The sequence below is a fragment of the Protopterus annectens genome, chromosome 2.part0 (assembly GCF_019279795.1).
Source record: "Protopterus annectens isolate FY-2018-M chromosome 2.part0, PAN1.0, whole genome shotgun sequence".
In the NCBI taxonomy this organism is placed as follows: domain Eukaryota; kingdom Metazoa; phylum Chordata; order Ceratodontiformes; family Protopteridae; genus Protopterus; species Protopterus annectens.
In genome coordinates this window covers 1,251,912,151-1,251,925,718 of record NC_056728.1, presented here as the reverse complement: position 1 = coordinate 1,251,925,718, position 13,568 = coordinate 1,251,912,151, and positions in this window count along the sequence as shown.

The window sequence follows — 13,568 nt, the reverse complement described above, 5'->3', positions numbered from 1 at the left end:
CCGTGGACTATGATGTTTGCAGATGACATTGTGATCTGTAGTGAGAGTAGGGAACAGGTGGAGGAGACCCTGGAGAGATGGAGACATGCTCTAGAGAGAAGAGGAATGAAGGTCAGCAGGACTAAGACAGAATATATGTGTGTGAATGAGAGGGAGGATAGAGGAATGGTGAGGATGCAAGGAGTAGAGGTGGCGAAGGTGGATGAGTTTAAATACTTGGGGTCAATAGTTCAGAGTAATGGTGAGTGTGGAAGAGAGGTGAAGAAGAGAGTACAGACAGGATAGAGTGGGTGGAGAAGAGTGTCAGGAGTGATTTGTGACAGACGAGTACCTGTAGGAGTGAAAGGGAAGGTCTACAAGAGGGTAGTGAGACCAGCTATGTTATATGGGTTGGAGACATGGGCATTGACAAAAATGCAGGAGTTTGAGCTGGATGTGGCAGAACTAAAGATGTTAAGATTTGCACTGAGTGTGACAAGGGTGGACAGGATTAGGAATAAGTATATTAGAGGGTCAGCCCAGGTTGGAAGGTTTGGAGACAAACCAGAGAGGCATGATTACGTTGGTTTGGACATGTGCTGAGGAGGGATGCTGAGTATATTGGGAAAAAGATTCTAAGGCTGAAGCTACCAGGTAACAGGAAAAGAGGAAGGCCTAAGATAAGGTTTATGGATATGGTGAGAGAGGACATGCAGTTGGTTGGTGTTACAGAGCAAGATGCAGAGGACAGGAAGAAATGTAAACAGGTTATCTGCTGTGGCGACCCCTAACGGGAACAGCCGAAAGAAGATGATGACTGGCCGACCGATTCAGTGCCAACTTTACCCCTCTCTCCCCCACTAAAGGACCAATCTCAATACCATAAGAATGCCAAGCACCCAGCATTACTGCAGCACAGGTTAAAGCTGCATTGTCTAAGGCCAAGAATACAGCTTCCATGTGACCCAACAATATCCCTGGCTGTGTTCTACATGAATTACAAAGTGAACTGGCACCACATTTGTGTGCTCTGTACACTCACAGCCTCACCTCAGGCTTTATCCCTACCGAATGATGCACTGCTACAGTCATCCCTCTCCATAAAGGAGGAGCAGCTACAGACCCTGGAAATTATTTCCCCATTAGCTTGACGAGTCTGATATGTAAGGCTATGGAGCACATCATCATGGAACTAATTAACAAGGAAATAGGAAATCTCCAAACTCTAGATCCCACGCAATTTGGTCTTGTGAAAGGTAGATCATGCCTGCTCAATCTGGTTGACTTCTTTGAGTCAGTCACCAGAGCGGTGAATGAAGGTAAGGCAGTTCATACTGCCTACCTCGATCTGGCCAAGGCCTTTGATACCATTCCTCACTCAGGAATTATTGATAAACTCAGTAAACTAGGCATCAACCCCTATATTGTTAGGTGGATTCCAAACTGGCTCACAGATAGAACCCATAGTGTGAAAGCAGTGGACTCCAAGTCAGACTGCTGACCAATCACGAGTGGAGTCCCACAGGGACCGGTCCTGGGTCCTCTCCTGTTTGGCATCTACTTCTCAGAAGTCCAGACCAACATGGAGGGACTCTGGATGATAAAATTTGCAGATGACTGCAAGCTGGGGGCCATTATTAACTCCCCAAGTGATGCAAGCATCCTACAGAAAGGCATCACTGGGACCAATGACTGGTGCCAAAACCATGGCCTTAAGCTTAATGCCAAAAACTGTGTCATCACCCCCTTAGGGAAAAACTCAGTTCCCACTAATTACCACATCAATGGGAGCCGACTGAACACTGAAGGCGTTATAAGAGATCTGGGGACACAGGTTGACAGCAACCTCTCCTTTGACCATCACATTACCTCTGATGTCAGAAAGCCCTTCTGTGTGGCACATCTCTTTACCAAGGGTTTTGCATCCAGGAAGAAAGAGGTCATCATTTCTCTCTGCTCTTCCCTCATTAGACCAATCACAGAATATAATGTCCCATTTGGCATGTACCTCATTAGACACCTGCAATAGCTGGAGAGGCCACAAAAGTACCTCATGAAGAGGATCCTAAGCCTTAAACACATGTCCTACATGGATAGACTCAAAAAACTCCATCTATTCTCTGTCTCATATCATCAACTAAGAGGCGATCTCTGCTTGACTTACAAAGCCATGTCTGACTCAGCTCTGTTCAAAATGCTACATCTAAAGAAATCCCAATCCCTCCACACCACATGCTCCAGAGACCTCAACCTCATTACCACAATCAACAGAACATGCTGGAGGGACAGGTTCATAACCCAGAGACTGCCTGTGCTCTGGAATAGACTTCCCATACAAGTCAAGCAGAGCACCTCACTAGCCCTCTTCAAGAGAAATCTTGATGAGTGGATGGGAAATAGAAAGTTCACCCCCGGGATCACTCCAGTTTCAATACTTGATAGAGGCACTGGGAATTAATGACGGGCGGCACAATGCCAGGGCACTTCTACGGGCTAGGCTTGTAAAGGCCCCAGAGCCAGTAGCCTAGTACATACCTATGAACCTATGAACCTATGAACACTTTGTGTTGAAGCCACACTTTTAGAGTCCTGTGCCATATGTGCACATGGCTTTATAGACTTTTTTAAAAATAATTCAGGCAATGTATCTCTCATAACCCCAAAAATATACGTTATGAGACTGAAATATTAGATTAGAATCACTTTAGTTATTTCTAACGTTTAGTCTTACCCATGGACAATCCTAAGGAGTTCACTTCTGCCTGTATATGTTATTAGTTTAAGAATAATGCATTCTGAGAAGCATATAATTCTTTTCTGCTACCTTGATACATGTGAGAGCTACACTAATGCACAGAACTACATTAAAACTATGCATGCAAACCCTTATGGTTGTTTCCATTTATGATTTAGATACTCTGCGAGCCAATGTGTAATTGTAAATGACCTACTGGGCAGGTACAAATTAGACCATACACTTTGGAACATTAGCATAAAGTCCACCATGACTAATAATCTACATTATTTAAGGAATACAGATTTCCATTTATACTCATATTTTATTAGTTTCTGTTTTCTTCTCAACTGGATTTGTGGCATTGTATTAACATTTCTAAAGTAATTTCTTATGGTAACTATCAGTGGTAAAAATATTGCTTTGTAGGTATAATAACTTCAGTTTCTTCAGTGCTGAATGTCTTTCTCAAGCTCTTATCTTATTAGTCTCCCCTCTATCTACATGTACGTATTTGATGACTTATTTTTTATGTTATTGGCTGCCCACCAGAGTATAATGCCAAAATAAAGACAATGTAAGTCATAAAAAATGATGGGGTTTGTTTTGCCCTTAATTTAATTCCATTCCTTCAGTTATTCAAAACATTTATGAGATACTGGGATTTAACTAGTGGCCATGATCCCTGCCTTAGCTCTGTTTATTCATAGACCTATGTCCAATAAAACTGCTCAGATTGCATTTCAAAATCCTTCTGAGTTTAATCATTTTTCCTACAGGCCTGGATTTCATAAATCTTCTAAGCAATGATTATTTCCTGCTGTGCTGATATAATGGTTGTAGTCTTGAACTATGATGAGCTCAGAAATGTTGAAGCATTATATTTTATGGAGGCATGTGATATGTACAGCTTGTTTTATAATTCAAAGTCTGACAACTCCTTCAAATGAAAAAGACCATACCGAAGGATAAAACATACAAAATATTTGGGACATAAAATAAGACTCAGGGAATGTCTGTGGCAGTTTCATCATTCTTATTTTGAAGCCTTGTGAAATAATACACATAATACTGGTGGTAAAAGTCATGTGCTGACAGTGTTAGAAACAAGGTTATGTCTGTTTAAATTGGATCTTTATGTATAAATGCCAAAACTGATGATATCAATATTGGGGAATGAGTTATTTAGTTGGCAAATTTTCATTTTTGTTTTCCTTTTATGCTAATATAAGCCTGCCATCACTGTACTGTGTACCAAAGTTATTGTAATTGTAATACCACGTACATGACAAGTTGTGCTGCTTACTGAACAGAGACAGCATTACTTATGCAGTAATTCATAACTATGCATGACTTCACCATTTTATGCAAAAGAGCCATCCTTAGAAATGACCATCAACAAGTGTCAAAGAGGTATTAATGGGTTTCCCCTGGCTCGCCCAACCAAATTCAGTGTATTCTTTGAAAAATCACAGATGTTTCATAGTAGTCACCTAACTTCTGAACCCCAAAGTCAGCCCAGCATTTTTAATAAATTATTGTACCTACCCATATCATATCGTGTGGGCCAGGTTCCTACATGTTGCTTTCCCTGAATGTCTAAGAGTATCTTTCATGTTTACTGACCTTCAGTCCCTTGCTGTTTAATAGTTCTAGAGTGAAACTAGGTTCCCCCATGATTGTCTTATTTCCCTTGCAGTCTAGCACTGAGGTCTGTGGTAGCTGTTGCCCACGTTTTGCCACCTATAAGGGTCATCAGCCTCTTGACATGGAATCATGACATTCACATGTGTTGCTTTATGATAGTCATTGTACTTGTGTGGTCTAAGAATACTTAGGGTTTTGTGAAATTGCCACTTGGGTACTATCTATAAAAATCTAGAGGGATACTAAGTGGTCTAGCTTAAATGTATTTGTAAGCAGTCAGACATCTCAGCCTAGGCCACATCTATATATGTCTATATCTGTATCTATCTATCTATCTATCTATCTATCTATCTATCTATCTATCTATCTATCTATCTATCTATCTATCTATCTATTATCTATCTGTCTATCTATATAAATAAGAAACATGCCAAAAACAAACTAATAAAAACAAAAACACTGGCAGGAAGAGTCCCAAAGATCACCAGACACAAGTGCTAAGTAAAAACTGTAGTTTAGTATCAATAAAAAATAAAAAAAAAAACAATAAATCCGTAAGCTCTTTCATTGACCCAATGTTAACTTCATCAGACAAAGGATAATATGCACAATTATGATTTAAATAGATATTAAATCAATCCTATTGGACACAGAGAACCAGCTAAAATGTTAGTCATGCAGCAAAATTAACCCTTCTGTAGCCATTATTATACCTTAAAGCTTTTAAACTTTTTAACAAGAATAATCAATGCTCATATATATAACAACATGTAATTCATTCTATTTACAATAAAAATGAAATTTAAGATAAACCAAAGCTGTTGAGAGACCTAGTGTTGGTGTCCTAAAAATCAACCATCAGGGACAGAAAAAAATTAACTTAACTAGTGGGGTATTAATTCCAAAAAGTTAGACTTTATGCTATTCCTTTCCTTTCAAGGGCTTTCAGTTTTAAGTCCAAAGTCAAAACCCCCTGTGCCTTGGCTAGGTCAAGATAGACAGTATGTACTGTCTTTTCCTTGTGCATTGCCTTGGTGACTTTCTCAAAGAAGTCAACCATGTTTAACAGGCATGATCTACCTTTAATGAATCCAAACTGGGTTGGGTCCAGAGTTTGGAGATTACTTATGTCCTTGTTAATAAGGTCCATAGTGAATTTTTTCCACGGCCTTGCAGATGAGGCTAGTGAAGCTTATGGGCCTATAATTCCAAGGGTCAGTTGATGGTCTCTCTTTTTGCAGAGGGATTATTGTTGCTGTCCTCCATTCCACCAGAACATATCCAGTTCACAGGCTGTGTTTAAACAGGGATCCAAGTGGTCTGCTAGGTCATGTTTTAAGTTTTTTAAAAGGCAGTATGGGATGCTGTTTGGTTCCATTGATGCTGTGGTGGCCTTAGAGAGTGCTGAGATGACCTGCTGTTTTGAGATAATAGTATGAGGAATGGTGGCAGGTATACTTTGGGGGGATGACTGGAGGAGACAGAGGGGTATCTGTCAGCTAGCAGGTTGGCAATTACCTCTGGTTGAGTATGGGGGGATGTCATCCACAACCAGTTCAGGGTATAGCTGGCTATTGCCTTTTAGATTTGAGATGTAGTTAAAGAATGTCTTGTGATTATCCTTAACTAGGGAATGCTGTTTGTGCTTCATAATTAGCTTTGTAAGATTTGACAGATCTCTAATTTGTTTGTTTAAGCTAGAGAGGGGTTTCTTCCATTGCTGAGCCAGTACCATCTTGTTGTTAGACACTAGTTTCTTTCTCTTGTGGTATAGCCTGTTTATACTAGGGGGTGACTTATTTTTTTGGCAAGACCTGGTTTTAATCCGGTCAGGTACAGCCAATTCTATACAACTGCTTAAGTTGTTATCAGGTCATTGGTGTATACATCTGCATAGGAGTCCATGTCATCTGAGTTTGAGGGGGCTTCAAAACTTTTTATATCATCAATTAGTAGGAGGTAGTTTGTCTTTGAAAAATTTTAAGCGCTTTTGAGCTTGAAGGGGTATCTGGCTTTATAATTACATTGAACAAGACTGATTTATGGTCTGATCTTACCTGGGAGGACAACACACGGTGGGGGGGGGGGGTACAATGCTCTCCAATGTTAGTGGATTTGAGCCTCTTGTTGGTGTGCTGACTAGCTGTTACAGAGCATTTGTACTGACAAAGTCCAAGAACTTCTGAGCCAGCATATTTGTGGTCATGTATGTTTCCCAGTCGATGGTAGGATAATTAAAATCACCCATGAGGAAGGTGCTGGGCTGTATGGCAAGTGACTGCAGTCAGTCTAGGTATGTGGCATGGTTTTGTTGTTTCATGGTAGGGACCCTAGAGCTAGTTATGATGTGCTAGTGGGCTTTGCCTATAGTCATTTGGACATGGAGTAGCTCAAGAGAGTCATACTGTTTAACCAGTCTCAAGGTGTACTTATCCTTAATGAAGATGGATAAACCTCCTCCTTTGATTCTTTCACACTCAGTTTGTGGTCTGAATATGTGGAAGGCATTATAGCCTGCATGGCCGGGGTGCTTTCTACACCATTGAACCATATCTCAGTGATTGTACAGATGCTAGCATCTTCCAAAGTGAGGATTGCTTCCGGGGAGTGCAGTTTCTTGCTTAGACTCTTAGCATTAAGCAGCAGTACCTTGAGTTTATCTAGAGAGGATTTTGCTAAGTTGCGAGGTTTGACATGGCCTAAAAAAGGCACAATAAGGGTGGTTAATGTCTTTGCTAGCATCCAAAAGCATATGAAAGACAGGTGCAGACCATCTCAGGAAAAGCACCATGGCCTGTTCACCATTGTCATCCCAGGCTGACAGATATTGGATTCCCTTGGACTGACACCAGAAGCTAAGCCAATTGTTATACTCAATCATTTTTTGTATTGTGGCATCATCTATGGAGAGGGTAGAATGGTGCTTAAGGCTAGGCTTATACCTGACTGTGACACATAATCTGAAAGCTCAATTATGTCCATTGAAGTATGTCTCAAGTCATTCACCCCCCGCATGGACTATGACGGAGACATACCGGTACTTGTGGTTGAGTGACTTGAGTGCTTGAGTGACTTGACGGATGCTGACACCTGACAGGCAGCTAACTGTAACCTGCTCCTTGTCCATCTTGATGAGGGGAACATCTGTGTGTCTCACAATGGAGTCACCTGTGACCAATACATGAGAACTTGTAGTGTTACACCATATGAGCTTATATGTTCAGACACTTGTGTGTGTGTGTGTGTGTGTGTGTGTGTGTGTGTGTGTGTGTGTGTGTTATTATGTGTTGTGGTTGTTTTTTGCATCATTGTGTGTGTAAGTGGTTTCCGTTTGTGAGGCCTCTGATCTTTTTTGGTAAGTTACTACTAAGTACCTCCGCATAAGTGGGTTTATGTGTTGTGTCGTTATTTAGTGTGGGAAGTGTGCTGACAACCTGTTTGGCATTCAGTTTGTCCTTATGTCAGAATCTTGCCTCCAATTTCATAGTGTAACTACATCTCTCACATAAAGTATTTCTTTGGTTCAGGAGTAAGTGGTTATCAGCATACATGAGACAATTGCTACATTGCTTCAGGATGCCCATGTCTATCAGGCTGGTCAGAGAGATGATGGGAAACTGCCTGTCCATGACAGCAAGCTCTTACTGTATGTTTTCTTAGGGAACGGAATAGATTAGTTTGATGGGACTGTGCTGGTAATGCTGAGACTACAAGAGGGACCTTTATTTTGTGTAGACTAAGGTTGATCAATAAGGCAATGCTGCTCAGTATGCAACTGAGTTGCTCCTACAGCAGCATTTTATTTTATTTTGTTTACCTGGGTAGAGCACTGACCATTTGCAGGCTTCGTCTGGGTTATATACATAGTAATAACAGTAAAGCAAGACTAAGGGTATACCTTAACATAACATAAAGTAATGTAATATAACATAACATAATGTAGCATAACATAATATAACACAACATAACACAATATATCATAACATATTGTAGATGCAAAAAATGTACACGTTAATAAGAATATTTATAAGAAACACAATGGAAGGCAGAGAAGCATAGGAAAGACACAGAAAAAAAGAGATACGCTTAATACTACAACAGAAAATACAAGTAAGGCAGCATTACAACAATTGAATAACAACAATTAAATCCAATAAAAGTAACAAAGGCAGAACCAGCTACAAATGAAGAAGTGACAGTCCTTCATTAAATAAGCTAATATAGACTATAACTATTAAAATACACAGCAATCACATTAAAAAACACATGTATAAATAAATAGAAATTACAATGTTAAATGAATTATACATGTATGTAAAAATAAATGAAAAAATAAATGCATATTTATAATAGTTAAGGAACTGTACTGTTTTTCACAGTCAGTAACAAATACAAGTGTATGAAAAAATCAGTACATTATTTTACAAAAAACATTTAACAAAAAGAAACACAGTGATCATTTTCTAAGTGCAACAATGCCCTCTAAGGTGTGTATCATAAGGAAATAATAAACATTTTAGGGGTGAGGAGCCTCTCTGCCTGTGGCATTAGTCATACAGCACCCTGAGGGCCATTATTTCCCTATAATGTTCTCCTTGTAAGACATTATTGTTTAAATGTATATATCCTAACAACAGACAAAATGCAATGTGAGGAAAACATATCTAAGTTAGAGTGTAAGATACTTATTAGCACTCTGTTGGCATCATTGAAACTGTACATCTTCAGTTAAATTAATTTAAATACTTAGTATATTGTGTGTACTGACATATTGACTGACAGTATTGAGTCTGATAATATAACATCGAAAGCACATACATTAATGTTGTAAACATCATGTTATCAACCAAAAAATCTACAAAATGGTTGTTTTCATATGACAGATGTTTTTTATGTGTAGGCAGTTTGATAGAACGATATCTAAACAAGACAATGTGGTGCTGTATAAAAGCTGTTCAACATCAAAATCTCTATAAAATGATTGTTGGTCCATTATACGTTTTATGGAGGATGAGAGAAAAGATAGATAAACAAATCTTTTTTCACATTTCTTAGCTAGTAAGTTTTAACAAGTTTTTACACTGTACCATTTTTATATACAACTCAGGATAGTACACTCACATAAAAAGGTAAGATTTGAAATTTACATAAGCAAGCTTAACACAGGTAATATACACTTTCACTTGTACCAACTATAGATATGCTTCCCTACATTTTGCAGATTAATAGATGAAAAACAAGAATACTTTGTTAAACAACATGTAATGATCAGAGCAATATAATAGAAGGGTTATTGTAGAAGTATTCTTAAAATATTAAAACAGGCTATTGGGTTTGAGAGGAATTATTAGTTAGCAGTAGAGGCTGTTATGAGGTGACGATACTAGATATGCTGGAAGCTACAGCAGGGTACATGGATCATGAGCTGGTGAACAGGAGTAATATGAAGGGTAAAGAAGGTAAAAGAATTAAAGAAAAAAGGAGGTTAAAAAGTGTCAGGAATGAAGTAAAGTAATGGGTGGTGCTTAAAAAATGACAGCTGCTGTTAATTTGAGCATAAGTAAATGATTTTAGATATGTTAAAGATTTAATGGGCCTAGATTTGGTGGTTATTGTAAAAAAAATTACATTTGGAAGTTTATTTAAGGTGTCTTGTAAGGACAGAGCTGATAAATCATGACAGAAGAGTGCTGCAAACACAGAAAGAGCCCCACCTTCGATGGTAAGAGCTGTGGCAAAATATGACTGTTTCTGCAATGTGGGAAAATGCAACTCAGGGACATGTCAGCTACAGCGAGGAAAGACCTCATTATTCGCTAATCTGTATGGCTCTGAATCAGTCTTAACGACAGCAAGTGCAAATCAGCACTTTCCCAGTGGTAACCGTCACTGCTGAATGATATAATGTGTTGGCACAGGCACCCCCATTCACTCTCCCATATATATGCACAAATTCAAACACACACACACACACACACACACACACACACACACACACACACACACACACACACACACACACACACACACACATACACACACAATTCCATACCACATACCTGTCAGTTAGTTTACAGAATGCCCCTGAAATTGTTTCTTATTTTGTCTCTGTCATAGTAAATCAGAGATTCTTATAGTCAGACAATAAATACAGACATTACATTTTCATTCATTTATTGCTCATAAAGCACAACACATTGCTTTATCTATTGCTCTATTAACTTTTTTAGTGAGTCTAAGTGATCATTTAAAAATTCTCCATATTGTTGTCTAGTGTTCCTCATGGGTTTGTACCAAAGCCTCCTTCCAAACAGAAACACCCCGTTTCTCTCATCTCTCCCTGATTTTACAAAATGCTCCTGCTGTTGACCCTTTATACATGTCCTGTTCCTTGTAACCCATGAACCATTGCAATTAGTGAATAATGCCAGACATTAGAGTTCCAGCTATGTAAAAAATAATCTCTTGGACTGGCTTCACAGTTATTGTACAGGGTTAATGATCCTTTTTCACAAGCTGTTTCAGTTTTGGGGGAATATCAGTATTTGTCAAAGCTATCATCATCTCATGAGAGACAACACCAGATTTGAACTCCTGGATGTCCAAATCACCCTAAACAAGCTTTGTTATAACTAAGAAGTACACCCTGTATGTTCCATTCTGAACATGATAACTACATTAGCCAAGATTTCCATGAAACCCAGCATCTTTCTACTGGGAGACATCAACTATCCATCAATACACTGGCTAACTTACCCTGCCAGTGTTCAACAGACTCGACACTTCCATGATATTAAAAATGCCAGCCCACTTGCACAGTAAATTAACTACCCTTCTAGGGGCCCCAATACCCTTGATTTTATTCTTACAAATATGACCACTTCTTGCAACCTCCATATGTATCAAATTCTCTTATTAAATCAGATTATAAATCAATAATCTTTCACATTAAAACTTTTGTTACTTCCCCTGAAAATACCTCTGTGCTTAGCACTTCTCAAAAGCAAACCTTCTTCATATACTTGATTACCTAAATAAATTATGTTTGTAATTCTCTTCTGATGGATCTCTTTGCTAAAGCTGTTGCCTATACCTCTGACACCTTCTCTCACTTAAATAGTATTGATAAGGCCATTCTTATCTGTAAAAAATACAGTTTAAAAATAAACCCATATGGTCGAATGCCCTATAAATAAATAGAAATTACTTAATGCTTATAAAAAAATTCATTCTGCTTACTTTAAGAGCACAGTTAAGCAAACTAGTAAATAGTTTAAGGGAACTGTAAAGAAAGCCAAAGCTTAATATGATCTTAAAATAGCAACTAGAGCCAAAAATAACTATAAACCTTTCTTTAACGCTTTTAGAAAGTTAAGAGCTAAAACTCAGTAATGCTCAGAGGTACTCCACTCAGACCCAACAGAAGTAGCTAATAAAATACAGTATAAATTTTACTCTACCTACAGCTGCACAGATGCCACAGTCGCAGCTAACCCCTTCAATTACTATGGAACATGTTTGGTTAGCCATCACAAAAGTTAAGACTGCCTCATCCATGGGCACCGATAACGTACCAGGTTGCTTGATTTTCAGTACCAAATATGGCCTAGCTGAATCCCTACTTAGCCTCTTTAATCTAGGCCTTTCCATTGGCTACATTCCTGAAGTCCAGTAAATATCCATTGTAATGCCATTCTAGAAGAGTGGCCTAATAACAGACCATGATAATGATAGAGCCATTAGTTTCACTGGCTTCATGTGTAATGCTATGTTATATATTATCTCAGACATCATTAATCTAAAACATTGAAACTTTCTTAACCTTTGACTCTTATGAATTCAGCTTAGTCAAAATAAGGCCCTACCTTGTTAAGCTTATTAATTTCATCAAAGCAGTGGATAGTGGTTACACAGTACATATACATTTGGATGTGCCCAAGGCCTTCAACACTATTCTCCATACAGACATTCTTGACAAATTTGTACATCTGAATAAAATCCTTATGTTGTATGGTGGATAGCTAATTGGTTTACTGACAGAACACCTCCAGTTGGAGTCATCAGTGTCAGCTCTGAATGCAAAAAAGTTACCAGTGGTATGCAGGGCTCAATGTTATGCCCTCTCTTACTTTGCATCAATTTATTCTCCACAACACTCCTAGCCTATGGTGATCTATGTTTGCAGATTACTCTAAATTGAGAGTTGTTATTCTATCTTCCACTGACTCCTAACTGCTATAGCATGTTTTTGACTATGGTAACAGATGGTATGAACATAAGAGTGTCAAGTTAAATGTGAAAAAATGTAGTAAAGTTAAATCTGGTAAACAACAAAAAAAATTATTGTTATTAATTATCTTGTTGATAATTCTGTATCTTTTGACCATCATGTCACCATAGTAGTTAGGAAAGCCTTCCATCAATAATTTGGTTTTGTCAAAGGGAGATCATGCCTGTTAAACAGTTACCAAAGCCATGGACAAGGGGAAGATGGTGCACACTGCCTACCTTAACCTAGCCCAAGCCTTTGACACTATTCCCCACTTGGGCATAATAGATAAACTCTCCCAGCTAGGCATCAACCCGTATGTTACCAGATGAGTAGCTAACTGCATCACTGATACAACCCACTCAGTCAAAGTAGGGGAAGCCACCTCTAGAGGTAGACCTGCAATGACCGGTGTACCCCAAGGATTGGTCTTGGGGCCTTTACTGTTTGGGATATACTTCTCTGAGGTTCAAGCTAAAATCAGTGCTCTGTGGCTGACCAAGTTTGCAGATGACTGCAAGCTGGGTGCTGTCTTAAATTCCCCTAGTGATGTGAATATCCTCCAAGCGGGCCTTACCCATACTAATGACTGGTGCCAGAAGCATGGCCTCAAACTGAATGCCAAGAAATGCATCATTATCCCCTTTGGGGAAAATGTCATCCCCACTGATATCACATTAATAACAAAGGAATAAGCATGCAGTCAGTTGTGAGGGGCTTGGGCACCCAGGTTGATAGCAACCTGACTTTTGACCACCACGTTGTCTCCATTGTATGGAAGGCTTTCTACATGGCCCACCTCATAAATAAGGGTATTTCATCCAGGAACAAGGAGGTCATAACATCCCTGTACTCCTCCCTTATCAGACCCATTATCGAGTACAATGCCCCCTTCGGCATGTACCTTGCCAAGCACATGCAGCAGTTGGAGAGACCACA